The sequence below is a fragment of the Equus caballus genome, chromosome 6, assembly GCF_041296265.1.
Source record: "Equus caballus isolate H_3958 breed thoroughbred chromosome 6, TB-T2T, whole genome shotgun sequence".
Lineage (NCBI taxonomy): Eukaryota > Metazoa > Chordata > Mammalia > Perissodactyla > Equidae > Equus > Equus caballus.
This window is the reverse complement of record NC_091689.1, coordinates 18,996,227-19,012,215: the sequence shown is the minus strand read 5'-3', so window position 1 is coordinate 19,012,215 and position 15,989 is coordinate 18,996,227. Positions and strand designations below refer to the sequence as shown.

The 15,989-nt window shown below is 39.3% G+C and overlaps 1 protein-coding gene across 8 annotated transcripts in view; it reads left to right on the top strand.

The window, feature by feature from the left end:
* The window catches only part of PDE6D (phosphodiesterase 6D), a 45,285-nt gene that overhangs the window by 20,298 nt on the left and 8,998 nt on the right, over nt 1–15,989 (top strand). Inside the window, exon 1 of one of the 8 annotated variants that reach the window (XM_014740430.3) lies at nt 2,311–7,730. The exons of 6 other annotated variants lie outside the window; for them this stretch is intronic. The gene's annotated coding sequence lies outside the window, so the exon portion shown is untranslated. Of the gene's footprint in view, nt 1–2,310; nt 7,741–15,989 lie in introns of those variants that run through there. One more of the 8 variants, XM_070270664.1, reaches the window with a different exon arrangement.

The window sequence follows — 15,989 nt, the reverse complement described above, 5'->3', positions numbered from 1 at the left end:
CACCATTTTACATTTCCAACAGCAGTGTATGGGAGTTCTAATTTCTATACCTCCTCATCAACACTTATTATGTCTTTTTGGTAATAGCCATTCTAGAGGGTATAAAGTGATACCTCGTTGTGGCTTTAATTTGTATTTCCTGATGACTAATGATATTGAGCATCTTTTCACATGCTTATTGGCCATTTGTGTATCTTCTTTGGAGAAATGTCTGTTCAGATTCTTGCCCATTTTTTAATTAGGTTATTTGTCTTATAATTGAGTTGTAAGAATTCTTTATATATTCTGGATCCAATTCCCTTATCAGATCTATGATTTGCAAATATTTTCTCCCATTTTGTAGGGTTTTTCACTTTCTTGATAGTGTCCTTTGAAGCATAAGAGGTTTTAATTTTGATGAAGTCCAATTTGTTTTTTCTTTTCTCACTGTGTTTTTGTTGTCATATCTAAGAAGGCTTTGTCTAACTCAAGGTCGCAAAGATTACTCCTATATTTTTTTCTAAGAGTTTTATAATTTTAGCTCTTACATTTGGGGCTATGATCCATTTTGAGTTAATTTTTAAGTATTGTGTGAGAGTTGGGGGTCTGACTTTATTTTTTTGCATGTAGATATCTTGTTGTCCTAGCACCATTTTTTTGAAAAGACTATTCTTTCTCCCATTGAATTGTCTTGGCACCCTTGTCAAAAATCAATTGACCATAAATGTGAGATTTATTTATTGATTCTCAATTGATCTGTATGTCTGTCTTTATGCCAGTACCACACTGTCTTGATTACTGTAGCTTTGTAGTAAGTTTTGAAATCAGCAAGTGTGAGTTGTCCATCTTTGTTCTCCTAAGATTGTTCGGCTGCTCTGAGTTCCTTGATTTCCAGATGAATTTTAGGATCAGTTTGTCAATTTCCACAGAAAAGCCAGCTGGGATTTTGATAAAGATTAAGTTGAATCTGTAGATCAACTTGGGGAATATAGCCATCTTAACAGTATTAATTTGTTCAATCCATGTAATTCTTTTTTGACCTGTTTGAAAGAATAACAAAAAGCATTGTAAAGAAAGAAGTTCTTTGCTCTCTCTCCACAAGTAAAGAGCCTCTAGGGAGAGTTTGACAAGGGGATGAACAAAGGGGGAAACCTCAGACCGGCTGTTAGTCATCCATGAATCCCAGTCTCCCAGCTCAGGGAGTTGAATCTACAGAGCCTTCGAGAATCCACTCCAGGGTTTCCAGAGGCTGGCAGCGCACTGGTCCCCTACTGATGGGGATGTATATTCCACTCCTAGTATCCTAGGTTGTTAGAGACAGTAGAGCCAGGGGTGGGGCCTGGGGCATACTTATTTCCTAAGTAGATGAACCTGTTGTTTTTGTAGCCTTTAAGCCTTTAACTTTCCTGACATGAGAAGTTTGCTTTTTGTTGTGTTGTTTTATGGCTGTTGGTTTCTTCTTCTTTTTTTTCTTAAAGATTGGCACCTGAGCTAACAACTGTTGCCAATCTTTTTTTTTTTTTCTGCTTTATCTCCCCAAATCCCCTCCGGTACATAGTTGTATATCTTAGTGGCAGGTTGTTGGTTTCTTTTGTTTGGCTATTTTGGAGTTCTTTTTTTTTCTCCTCTTCTTCTTCTCCCCAAGCCCCCCAGTACATAGTTGTAGATCCTTCTGGCTGTGTTATGTGGGACACCGCCTCAGCATGGCCTGATGAGCGGTGCCATGTGTGCGCCCAGGATCTGAACCAGTGAAACCTGGGCCACGAACGCAGAGTGCGCGAACTTAACCACTCGGCCACGGGGCAGCCCCTTGGAGGAGTTCTTTAAACTTCATCAGCCAAAATAGTTTGAGAGTTAGCAAGGTAAAATTTCCAGGTTTAGCTCAGAGACCATGCTTTTTCACATCTGGAAACTATAGGCTCCTAAAGAGGCCTAATGTGTGATGATGCCACTGGAAATCAGTTTGTAAACATAATTATAATATCAGTTAATGGTTCATTTTTTTTTCATTTAATTCTTACCCCCCAAAAAATTCTACTTGTATGTGGTTGCACTCTCATGTAATAGATCAGAGTAAAGGATAAATACTAGTGGGGTCCATCCTTCCCATGCCTTTTAGGGTTTTGTCTTTCTGACTCTTAAGACTCACACTCTTTGGAATGTTACCTTTGGGAAAAGTTGGCCTCTTCTATACTCAGAAGACTTGGCTCCTTCCATTAAGAGCCTCCCCCTCCCCCCCACCCCCCAGAAAACTAAAGGAGGATAAAGGATGCTTTTTGCTAATGGAAACTTGGTTTTTGTTCTTGATGTCTGATGGCTTGATTTCTGACTGGAAATGATCTTCCTCTCTTAAAACAAAACATGGGGCCTCTAGTATGCTTTCTTTCTGAAAGTCAAAGGGTAACAGCAGTCCCTGGAGGAAAACACAGGTTCTGGCTGTTTGGGGAGTGATGTTGAAGCCACATCTAGTGACAGTGCTCAGTCCTTCCTGGGGGAAATCTCCAGGTAAGGGAAGAGCAGCAGAACTGGCTCATTAGGACTGCCTAGTGATCGTTTGTAGAAATCCTCGGCAACTTTCAATTTTAAAAATAGTAAATCAGTCAAAAAAACCACCTGCATCCTCATCCCACTAGTTACTAGCTGTTTAATATTAGGTAGAGCTTTTAATATCTCCAAACCTTAGTTTTCCCATCCCCAAAGTGAAGTAATAGAGATAACGAGACCTAACTCATGGGGTTTGTGTCTGTAAAGCACCTAATACAGGGCTCGGCTCACCAGTGTTACTGAAATGAAGTATATAAAGTATGAGGAAACAAGATCTAAGTATAAAAAGTTTAAATGTAAGAGATAAAATAACAGGGCACACAAACTATTACACGCTAGTAAGACTTTATACTCAGAGAAAAGAGTGTATTTGGACAATAATATTAATACTAATCTAGTGAGTACTTACTGTGTTCCAGGCACTGTATAATTTTACAGTAATTAATTTTCATTGAAACTTCACAAAAATCATCTGAGATAAGTAGTTATTACATTATGGAGATGAAGCAAACTAAGCCGTAAGAAGCTAAGCCCGAGTTCCCGAAACTGAAATGGCAGAGCCATGATCCGCACCAGGGCCATGAGACTCGGCGCTGTGCGTTACCCACACGGTCCACTGATGGGAGGAGCAACTGCGTGTGAAGGAATGCCCGCATATGGAGAGGCAGAAGGGAAAGAAAAGGGTGTTTCGGGGGGAAATCAGGCTTGGGAAAAGCAGGGAAATGATTTCGGGGGATGGTGTCACAGGTACAGGCAGGTCGGAGGGGTTGAACCACTTTCCCTGGAGCAGATGTTTTCTGAGGTGAACTGGAGACACCTCAGTTAACTCTGGATGTTGGACAAGGGTGTGTGTCTACGCTTGATCCAGTGACAGTGGAAGGCACTGAAAGGTTTTTGAGCTGGGAGGTGACACAATCCAAGTGATATTTTAGAAACAATAGTCTGGCAGTAGTGTACAGATTGGATTGAAAAAACCGTGAAGATGGAAGAAATAGCAGGCTTGGTGACTGACTGGAAAGGAAGGTCAGGGAAGGTCATGAGGTCGATGCCCAAAGAGACAAAGCCCTCAGGCAATTTTGGCACCAAAATAAATGTGTTGAAGTTGGAAACCTTGAGAATAGGCTATAAATGAGTCCATGACTCTGTTCCTGTGAACTTCCTGTACCTCCCAAAGTACAGGCTCCTCCAGGCACCAGTCCCTTCTGGGGGTCTCATCCCCTTGCTCCCCAACACCACCTGTCAGAAAGCCCTTTCCAGTCTGCACAAAGTCCCCTCCCTCTCACTGCTGCCTCACTGGAACCTGACCCTCCCCAGGGAGGTGGCTCCCTGGGGACCCTGGGGAGGACAGCTCTCTCCCTCAGCTACTCTAAGGGACCAGTTGAACAGGTGAACATTTGCATTTCTCCTGTGTTTTGCCTAGTGTTCTTTTGAAAGCGGATTATCTTTTTCTTATATAAGTGCGCCTCATAAAGACCTTGTCCCCTTGCTTGTCATAAATATTCTTCTAGTTTTTCAATTTGACTTTATCATGATTTTGCGATGTCGAAGATGTTCTGTTTTTACTTTCTGAAATACTTTTAAAATTAAATTTAATTAACTCAAATAATACACAAATACATTCTCCTTGTAAAAACTTAAAACAATTCGACTACGTGATCTCTGTCCTCACCCCTAGTCCCCTCCCCCTCCTGTTGAAACCACTCAGGTCCTGAACTTTTCCTACGGAATTGTATATACTTTAGTCTTTTTATGACTTCTCTTTTGCTTTTCTGCTTAGAGGCCTTCCTCATCCTTGGGTCATATAAATATTATTTTATTGATATCTAACTCTCGAGACCAGTTGGCGTATATTATAGTAACAGTGTGAGATATCCATTTTTCTTCACTGATTTGGAATTTGGCATATACAGAAGCCTTAATCTATGCAGGGGTCATGGTTAGGTTTTCTGGTGTATCAATTTGCCTATTTTTGTGCTAGTAGCATACTAATTGTAGCTTGAAGTAACTTTAGTGTACTTTCCACCACTACCACCTACATGTTCTACATTAGCTTTTTTTTTAATTTCATCCTTGAGGGTTTTGAAGGGCCTCCCTTGTTGGCATCCTCCTCCATCAGACTATTACCAACTCTTTTCCCCTCCTCTCTAAAATAAAATCAATTTTCTCTCTTGAATTCCTTAATTTTTATAAAGTACCATTATTTTTCTAGTGACTAGGTTCAGAACCACCGCCAGCTGTTTATAACTCAGCAGCTCTCTCCACGGCTATTAACTCCTCTGCATCCTTCCCTTCGCCCAAAGCCTGTAATTCTCAGGGTGAGAAATAAAACTCCAGTCAAAGGAGGACAGGAAACTCCTCCTGGTCCTTTCCAAAGTTTCTCTTGGATAGCCTCCCGGCCTCTCATTGCCTTATTTCCCTATTGAAAATTTTTGTTATATTACTGAGGAAAAAAATGAAGTGATAATGTTTAAACACAAGAAAACAACAATGGGATATTGAAGGCCATAAAGAAAAGCACAGCCTTAGAGTCTTAAATGTCTGAGAAACTAGTAGTGTGGATGTACATATGGGTGTCTAGTTCTTTATTTTTAAACTTCATTTTAAAATAATTTTAGCTCACAAGTTGCAAAAATAGTACAGTGACCTTTTCTATCCACTGCCCCTCAATGATAACATCTTACATAGCCAAGTATGTTATCAAAACCAGGAAATGGACATTGGTGCAATACCATTAACTACCGTTTTACCTGGATAACATACATTCTAGAATTGCCCTGAGAGTTCATCTTGTGAATAACTGTGCAAAAGAGTCGGGGACCCGGCTGCTTTCAGCTGTCTTATTTACAGTCACACTCAGCAATGTATATTAAAAGAAGTGAGAAGTTGAGCAAAGAAACAAAGGGTCACCAGGAACCTAGTGGACTTTCTGGTCAAAGCCACCTCTCCAGAGTTTCCTTTCGTTCCTTCCTCTGACAGACGTTTCCATGTTCCCCAAGTAGCCAACCTAGCAGATTACTCGTCCTGTTTGGTATGTTCCGTCTCCAGTTGCACCCTGTTTCCAGGGGAGGAGCCAGGAGCCAGGAGCCAGGTTAGGCAGGGGAGGGAATCCATAGCCTCTGCTGTTGTTACAAGTCAAAAGCAAACCCTGTAGCCCTCCCCTGTGGCCTCTGAGACAAAGGAAAATAATATGACAGGGGCACATTGACAGTGGCCACCTCTGCCTGCAATTCCTAACACAGCATAGAGTTTCAGGTTCTCTAGGTGGAGCAAAGCTAGTGCTGCCTTGGAAGTTGTTTCCCATACAAATCATTGGGGCTTGGCCCTTGCTTGAGGCAACATTGAAAGTGTATGGTTATTATAAGGTGGCATTAATATGACAGTGATGCATTTCAGGTTCTTTGGCTTTAAAAAAAGGAAAAAAAATGTAGCTTTATGAAGACATCAAAGGAATTTTCTTTTTTTAAAGAGAGGTCTTGTGCAGTAGGGAAAGATATATTACAATGGTGTGACAAATTAAGTTCTGGCTTTTTAGGGGGTTCAGTATCTGAAATATGAATGTATCTAAATGAGGTATAATCTTTAGAAATTGTTATCATCTAACATGACTGGAATTCTTCCCTATCACATGAAGACTTACCATGGACACACCCTGCCTTAAGAAATCACAGTAAACAGAAATTCACTTACAGCTCTCAAATTGGGGCTTTAAAGGTTAATAGGACAGAAAATTTGTTCCATTTATAAGATAACTCATTTGGAGCCTTTAAAAACAGTAAATTCCTACAGAGCTTTTAAAATTGTTTAATTTACAAAAAAAAATCTTCATTTTCACACAACTGTTTTAAATTGCTAAAATTAAATTCACCTGTATAAAAAGTGTTTTCTCTGTGCTCATACATTAAGGCATCTCACAGGATTTTTGATATGGTACCTTTTTCTAGTTAAATGTGTACATTCAACTGACCAGCAAGCAGACATACTCATTTATTTTCAAAAGCTAGCAAATCTCTAAAAATGGTATGAAAATATAAAGGAGACTCGTCATATTTTCTAAATTATTGTATTATTTATAATAATAATATCCCATTTAAAAGTAATTCTTTGCACTTGGTCGTTTCATGCTAATAGAGCTAATGATCTTTGTTTCTCTGGCACAGCTTTAGGAACGTGCCCCTATTTTGACTTTGGTAGCATCTTTAAAAGATTCCATTTTCCAAAGTTTATAATTCTAAAATGTTCTTAAACTGGCAGGAAAGCATTATTTCTAAAATTTGATTATTTTTTAAATAGATTGAAAATAAGAACCAAGTCCTAGATAAGAACTGTACAATAACTCTAAGATACTTGTTAATAAGTGCCATGAAAAAGAGAGAAATTTATTTGGACTTTACAAAGTAGAATAAAAATAAAATACTGATTAAGAAATTAGTCCTCTTTTTGCCTTAATTCAAACATAATTCTAAAATATTCTTCCTTAGAAAATGTACCCTATAAAAAATTAATATTGACTATTCTTATATAGAGTACCCCAAACCTAATAATCTGTAAGCAGCTTCTCCATTGCTCATTCTTCTTAGCCATATTACCCAAAAGAAAAATAAAATCTTTGCTAAGTACTTTTGGTACACTGGAAAGTTACTGATTGACGTAACCAAATGCCAGGAACTCACAGCCAAAGATTTCCGTTGTTTTGCTATCAACTCAACAAGAGGAAACACCTCTGCCCTCAAGAAGCCCATAATCAAATTAGGGGAACAGTAACTAGTAGACAAAACACCCACTAAAAGCACAAGGAGAGTTCAGAATAAAAGGAAGTGTAATTGGGAGCAAGTAGTGCTAGAAAATCAGACAGAGGAAGACAAGAGACAGGCATCGAGGAGGGGCCATCTGGCAAGTGGAAGCTGATTTTTAAATGTTGGTTCAGAGATGTAGGACTCTAGTGTCTGTTTTAGCCAGGAGGTACAAATGTGTGGCCTGGCAATTCTGCCCCTCTAAAGAAGCCACACACCTCTGCCTTTGGTGAGGGGAAATCAGCGAGATCAGAGTCGACATGGCAGAAGCTGCTGCAAAGATTGTCTCATCAAATTCAACAGATGCTGCTGGAATCCTCTCCTTCCACAGGAGGTTCCTGTATATGAGAGTAATGAGGAACCCAGGTCCGAATCATCACTAAAGAGAAAAGCTTCCAGTGAAAGAAGGAAATTCAGGTGACCTGGGGTATGAAAAACTAAGCCTGTCCTTTGGTTAATAATTAAGAGTTGATTGTTATCAAAGTTATTTATGGTTTTATTTTTAACTAATATACAGATTTAAAGTTTCTCAAACAGTATGAAAGGTTATACAGTGAACACTAAGTCTCCCCTAAGCAAAAATGTTTTTTCAGTTTAAAAGATGGACTATGTTTTTAAAAACATCAGGTGGAGGAATAAATTATATATTAAAGAAACAGGGAGCCTTTACAGGCTTTAAGTGGGAGGAATAAGACAATGACAGTGGCACTGAAGTAAGAGTCCTGGCAGTTGGCAGGTTTGGTCAGAGAAGGAAGAGACTGCCTACAAAGGCTTCTGGATTTTTTGCCATAGTAGACCTTTCCCACTGCTAGATTATAAAAAAGATTCCCACATTTTCCCTTAGTATTTTTCTGGTTTCTTTCTTTTTTTAATCTTTGATCTGCCTGAAATACATTTTAATGGAAAGAGTAAGGGAGAGATTTAATTTAATTTTTCTAGATGGCTACCCTTTTGTCCCAACACTATTTATTCAGTAGTCCATCTTTTTTGTCCCTGATTTAAAATGTCGCTATTGGGACCCACCCGGTGGCGCAGTGGTTAAGTGCCCACATTCCACTTTGACGGCCCAAGGTTCGCCGGTTCGGATCCCAAGTACAGACATGGCACCGCTTGGCAAGCTATGCTATGGTAGGCGTCCCACGTATAAATTAGAGGAAGACGGGCACGGATGTTAGCTCAGGGCCAGTCTTCCTCAGCAAAAAGAGATAGATCAAGGCTAATCTTCCTCAGAAAAAAAAAAGTGTCGCTATTAACATATACTAAATTCTGTACGATTTTGTTTTCTTGGTGAACTTTCTATTCTGTTCCATTGAACTGTCTAGTCATATCCAGCACTACACACTATTTTAATTACTGTAGCTTTGTAAGTTTTAATATCTGGAGGATATGTTTCTTGTTGTTTGTTTCTTGTTACTCTTCAGAATTTTCACGGTGATTCTCATACTTTGCATACGAATTTTAGAATCAGTTTATCTGGTTTTAGAAAAATACTTGGCTTGCATTAAACTTACAGATGAATTTATGGAGTATTACATCTTTATGACATCAGGTTTTTTTCTATCCAAAATTAGGGTATTCTTTTCCATTTATTTAAGATTTCTTTTGTGTCCCTCAGTAGTATGTAAAATTTTTTTCTTATAGAGCTCACAAGTTTTATGATATATTTCCTCCTAAATATTTTAACTTTTTGTTGTTTCTGCCAATATTTTTTGTTCCATTACATTTTCTGATTTTTGTTAATATACAAGACATTTATTACTTTTTGTATATTAATTTTGAGCCACGCAGCCTTACTTATTTATTATTTACAATAGGTTTTCATTTGATTCTTTGGGGTTTTCTAGATATATAATCATTTCACTTTCAAAGAATGATAATTTTACTTTGTCTTTTCCAATTTTTATATTTCTTTCTCTTATATTATATTGTCTAGTACCTCCAGAATAATGTTAAATAATAGTGGTGCTGGGCGGTATCTCTGTCCTATTTCTGACTTTAAAGGGAGTGCTTCTGGTGTTCCTCCAGTAAGCGTGAATCATGGCTTACTTTATACATAGCATCTTTATTTCTCCTTACTCAACATTTCTTGACTCATTCTCTTCCCTGAATACAAATATTTCTTTTCACTCATTATTAAAACTTATATTCCTCTTCCATCACCTAATATTCATGTTCAACTCTATGTCATCCAAAGACCATAAAACTCAAGACATACAAGAATGAGCAAACTAAAGGAGACCTCAACTGCTACTGGTTGAAAGGATTAAAAGCGTATTTTACCTGTGAATCACTTTCATGAGCAATCAGCTTTGCCTAGAGTGGGAGCCTATGACTAAAATTAGAATTGCCATTGGTTTGAGCAGTTTGGTGTTTATAGAGACACTTAAGACTTAGTTTTCCTGAGTCTTTTTACAAATAAATTGTTTTTATCTCATTAAGAGAAAAACACGGTAATTTAAAAAGTTGTAATAGAACCAAGGGTGAATTTGGGAGTGGGAAGGGCGGGGGTGGGGTGGGGGTGGGGGTGTGTGTATGAGCAAGATTGGCCCTCAGCCAACATCTGTGCCAGTCTTCCTCTATTTTGTGTGTAGGACACCACCACTGTGTGGAGTGATGAACGGTAGGTATGTAGATCCACACCTGGGATCGAAACCTGAAAACCCCGTGCTGCCAAAGCGGAGCATGCGAACTTAAGCACTACGCCACCAGGCTGGCCTCCCAAAGGTGAATTTTAATCTTTGGAGAAAAGGATAAGAAAGATGATGGCAGAGCACGAAGAATAAGATCTTTGTTTTGTCATTGCTTCATTGTTATGGGGAGGCAGCAGGGGATAGTGAAAGAAGCTTGAGCTTCAAAGTATGACCACCCTTCCAAATCCTGGGCTGCTACTGCCAGCTGTGTAACTTTGGTTACGGTCCTTAACAGCTCTGCTTCATTGCCTTTCTCTTAGTCTCATCACACAACGAAAATCTCTGCCATTCTTTGGAACAGATTTTGGTGCACAGTGTTTATGGCGTTACACAAAAAAGACAAAGGGCGTTTCCTTCTCTCAGCAGTGGAAGTGAAGACTGGTCACACTTGATGTATTTTAGAGAGATTTTCTTGGGGCTGTATGAATGGTACATCTGGGGCATTTATAGCTGACCTCTGCCAGTGATAATTACTGTGTCTTTGTTACTCCCATTTTCTCTGCCCGATTGCCTCCACAGGGGTCCTCTAAACTAAAGAAAGGTTTCTTCCCCCCTCCTTTTATCAGTTTGTCTGGTGTGGCCTTGTGCTGATCATAACACTTGACTAGGTCTCCAAAAGGCAACTCAACTCTTGATTTTGCTGGCTCCTCTTGTGAGATACTTCAGACAAGTGTCCAAGCCAACCAGAGAGCGTGGCGTGTGTGAGGGCAGAGTTTATTCCCTGTGCCTAGATGAGTGGGATGTAGGAAGGGAGACTGCGGAGATGTTTGGGCCACAATGTAAAGAACTTTAAATGCTAAGCTAAGAAGTTAGGAAATTTTCTCTGAACACTGAAAATCTTTTGAAGGTTTTTGAAGAAGTAATGACACGATCCAGCTTGTATTTTAGGAATGTAACTCTAATCACAGTGTATTAATTGTAAAGGCTAGACAAGAGGTACTTCAACTTCATTGCACATAAGAATTGCTTTTTAAAAGGAGCATTCCCAGGCCTCGCCTGGAGAGATTCTGATTAAGTAGGTCTGAAATGAGGCCTTGGAAATGGCATTTCTAACAAGATTATCAGACCACACTTTGAGAAACAATGCAACAGAGATTGAAGGAGAGAAATTAGTTGAGAGGCTATTTATCAACAATATAAAAGAGAAAAAATACCTTAAGAGAACCAGCTTAACAGCAAGTACCAAGAGTAGAAAAAAATCATTGTTTTCTAGTGATTTTTCTGAAAAAAATTCTACCTACCTCTTAATTTTAGTTAATCTATATCAGTCATGAGGTCTGTGTCAAATGTGGGTAAAGTAGAAAACCATAAGGAATTAAAGTTAGGTTGTATTTGAAGTTCTAAAACTAAGGGAGCCATCCCATCCTTTAATTTGTTTTCAGTTTAAGATACTCAAACCCCTCAAATACAGTTTCTACTCTCTTTATACCTAGTATTGAGGATATAAGTGTTTACAAGTGTAAAAATGGAATTAGGTCTTATCTGTACTCTTAGATGAAGATGGGAGAAGGGACGCTGATTAACATAGGAGCAACACAGGGACTACAGCAGATTTTCTAAGAATTATAAGATTTTAAGTGAATAAAACCAAAGTCAAACATTAATTAATACAACTAAGCTTTCAGTGAATTTTCTCTTAGTGAAGATTATCGAGGGTTTAAGATAATATGTGCTTTTATTAGAGAATTTGAAATAACTCATAAGAAGTTATTTCTGTAATTTTTTTTTGCTTTTTCCAATCCTGAATAATTAGAATGTAATAATGTCCTACAGTTGTATTATGTTTTATGATTTATAAACCATTTCTGTAGCCATTTCATATAACCCTGTGATAACCTTACAGCTTTGGTATTATCTGTAGTTTACAAACTAAAACATTTAACCTCAGGCAGGTAAAATGACTTATCTAAGATCACACAGCTATTATGTGGTAGAGACTGGACTCCAATCCAGGTGTGCTGCTCTAAACCAATTTTATTTTCCCCTCTCTCAGCTTTTTCTTTATTTTTTTTTTTTCCTTTTTCTCCCCAAAGTCCCCCGGTACATAGTTGTATCTTCTTCGTTGTGGGTCCTTCTAGTTGTGGCATGTGGGACGCTGCCTCGGCGTGGTTTGATGATCAGTGCCATGTCCACGCCCAGGATTCAAACCAACAAAACACTGGGCCACCTGCAGCGGAGCGCGCGAACTTAACCACTGGGCCACGGGGCCAGCCCTCAGCTTTTTCTTGTGACTATACTCTAATACACCCTGTGGTCTCTATCTGCTCCCCACAGCCCAGATGAATCCCTGAGACTTAGAGATGAGCATCTTAAATAAATATTTTTTTAAAAGATTTTTTTTTCCTTTTTCTCCCCAAAGCCCCCCAGTACATAGTTGTATATTTTTAGTTGTGGGTCCTTCTAGTTGTGGCATGTGGGATGCCACCTCAGCATGGCTTCATGAGTGGTGCTATGTCTGCACCCACGATCCGAACCAGTGAAACCCTGGGCTGCTGCAGCGGAGCACGCGAACTTAACCACTCGGCCACGGGGCCGGGCCCTAAATAAATATTCTTAAGCAGACTGGTTAATGTTGAAATATTTTCATATTGGAAATAAAAATTTAGGTATCGGAGCACAGTCATTTGATAAGAAAACAACTGGATTGATATAAATAAATAATTGAATTAAAAATAAATGGGAGAAGAGACAAATCTCCACCACATAATTCCAAATAATTCACATAGTTATTCTTCCCTCAAGGTGGTGGAACCTGACTCCCCATCCCTTAATTTGGGCTGCGTATAGTGACTTCCTTCCAAGAGTACAATGTGGAAAGGAGGGAGAAAGTGACAGTGGAGGAGCCTGACAGGCACTACCTCAGCCAGGTCATCGAGGTCAACATAACAGTGCTAAGTCATGTTAATAGTATGTACCCTTGACGTGATATAATCAAAACAACTGCCTCTGTGGTCTTCCTCCCAAAAACCCACACCCCCAGTCTAATCATGAGAAAATCATCAGACAAACCCCAATTCACCGACACCCAGAAAATCCCTGACCAGTACTCCTCGACTGTCAAGGTCGTTAAATCAAGGAAAGTCTGAGAAACTCACAGGCAAGAAGAACTTCAGGAGACATGACAACTAAATGTAATGTAGGATCCTGGTGACTTTAGTTAATGATAATGTATCAATATTGGTTCATTAGTTGTAACAAATGTAACATGTTTATAAATAGGGGAAACTGGTGTGGGGTATATGAGAACTCTACTATTTTACAACTTTTCTGTAAATCTAAAACTATTCTAAAATTTAAAGTTTATTTTTTAAAAAAGATTAGAATAACACCTGATAAACCAATTCCCTTCTTGATGAATTGTTATGAATTGAAATGTTGTAAATTTTCCAGCCCTAGATTAGTAATCAGGATTTGGGTTAATATCATTAGAGAATTATCTCAGTATCCTTGAGAATTATCCAGCTTGAGTATAAATTGTTTTGAAGGAGATGAGTAAATAAGTTACTTGGTTTTAAGCAGAGGAAACCCACAAAATTATCAGAAAAATGCCCAAATACTGTATAAGTTGACCCTGAATATAAGGTAATATCTTATCTTTCCAGTGAAAAAATATTTTTAAAAGAGATGTGGATAGAATAGACAAATATATATTTTCACATATATATTTAAGACCATAAATTTTATAAAATAATGTATGAATTTAGAAATACTGTCCCCCTTCACCTGTCACTTTTTCTGAAACAATATTGCCCAAATTTTTTACATGCAACTTTGATGTCAATACCTGACTCGTAGTAGGTTGTCAATAAGCACTTAGTGAATAAATGGTAGTTTGAGATCAGATAGATAGAGAGCCCTAGATCAGTCTGTGAGGATCCATTGAAGGTCTTTGGCCGGGAAAGTAACACACCAAATTGGAGTGTATTTAGGCTCTTCTCAGGGGAGATGGAGATATCACGAATTGCCTGCTTAGGGGAGGCCAGGGTGTGGCCAGTTGTTGGTGTGGGGGCACAATAGGAACCCTGACTTGGGAGTCAGGCAGATCTGGATCCAGAGACTGAAGTAGACTGAGTGGTCCCAAGAGCCTCTCTGAAAAGAAACCACTGAGGCCAGGAGCTGAGGGTATGGAGAGTAAGGGCCAGAACACTCGGTGGGCATCACAGGCGGAAGAGACTGGAGTGTGTTGGAGAGAGAGAAAGGCGTCCATGTGGCTAGAGCATAGTGACGGGGCCCGGTTGACCATGCAGAGGACTCAGAAAGGAAAACAGGGAGTGACACCTGACTTACAGTTTTAAGAAACCACTTCCTTTTGTGAGGAGAATGGATTGGAGGGAGAGTCAAGAAAGGAAGCAAGGAAAACAATCAGGAGGCTAAATAGGAGATGATAATGAATTAATAATAATAGTAATAGCCAACACTGCTTACTGAAAATGCCCAGGTGCTGTTGTAAGTAAGCACTAAACATGAACCAGCTCATTTAAGTGTGCTATGCAGTTAGCATCCGCTTTCATTCTCAGCAGTGCCACAGCTTGGATGACAAATTACAGAAAGCTATCAACCAACCAATTAACATTTTCAGAGGGACTTAACGGTTGGAGTGCTTGGTCTTCGTCCTCTACCGTCCATTTCAAGCCATTCTGTGACAGCCACTATCTAAGACAACCCTATAATCCAGTATTAAAGTAGGAAAAACTGTGGAATGTCATCTCCAGACATACGGAGCCTCTTCCTTTTTGCTCCCTTCTATCTTGACCCTGTCTCTTGGTTTTGAGTTATATGTGGGCATTTCTGTTTGTCTCTTTTTCTCAGTTTCATTTTTTCTTTCCCTCCCTCCCTTGGGTCTTTCTCTCTCTCCCTCTGTTTTTGTGTGTTTCTTTCCTCTTTCCACTCTTTGCCTTCCCCATTCCCTCTCTCTCTGCTCTTCCCTTCCCCTGATGTCCCGCATTCCTCCTTCCTCAACTGGCCAGGGAAGCACTGGCATGTACAGTGGATCTGTTCTGTTTAATATATAAAAATTGATGTTGACCATTTCCATTTAAAACTCATTAAGACTCTAAGAGCCAGTGTACTCATTCCAAAATGCTTCTATAGATGATTGTTACAAAAAGTTTTAAATCCTTTTATCCCAGTTCCTGCATTCACATCTCAAGGAAGTTTACCTAGTACCCCATTCATCTGACTGGTTTCTTCCAGTCCCCAAGCCTTCCCCTGCCACTCCCCCACCACCTCCCTGACCACCTTCTCCGTCTCAGGTCTGCCCCCGGCACCTGCAATGGCCTGCCCCCTAAATCCTTCCAGACCACATCACTTCTTTAAAGCATGAGGACCATGCATCCTTCCATGTTGAGCCAAGTGTCTCTCATTTTTCCATAATGTTTATCTCAGTTGATTTCCTTTGTTAGCTTTCCTAAGACTTGACACTTTACAAACTGTTGATTTGGCTCTGAAGCTTATTTTTAAGATGCTCCTACTTTTAAATATAAGAGTGCTTCTTTTGTCCTCCTGGTTCCAAGAAGAGGCTCCCAGGGACAGCTCTCCTCTGAGCAGAGGCTTCCCAGGGTCCAGGAGCATTCCTTTGTGCTCATCCTGGTATAGATCGCAAGGGAGCTTTTAACTGAGAAAAGACCTGGCTGACCCAGAAGGTGTGGTATTTATAAATAGTCCTCCAGCCCCCTCCTTAAAGCCTGTCCACCTAATCCTCTCCTCTCTCAAGATTGGAAGTGACTTAACCTTTGAGTCTTAAAACTCAGGCTCTTTTTCTCTGAAAACTCTGGTTAACAAAAAGCTGTTAAAACAAAAATATTTTCAGCCAGATGATGATCAGCCATCAAAACTTGCCTTTAATTTCCAACATTTTTAGCCAAACATGCTTCCTCTTTTGAGGACCAGCTTTTCTCTCTGTTACTATTTTAAGACACCTACCTCAATAATTTTTATTTCTTTTTACTAATAGGCTATCATAGATTTGTATTTTTATAATTTGTAA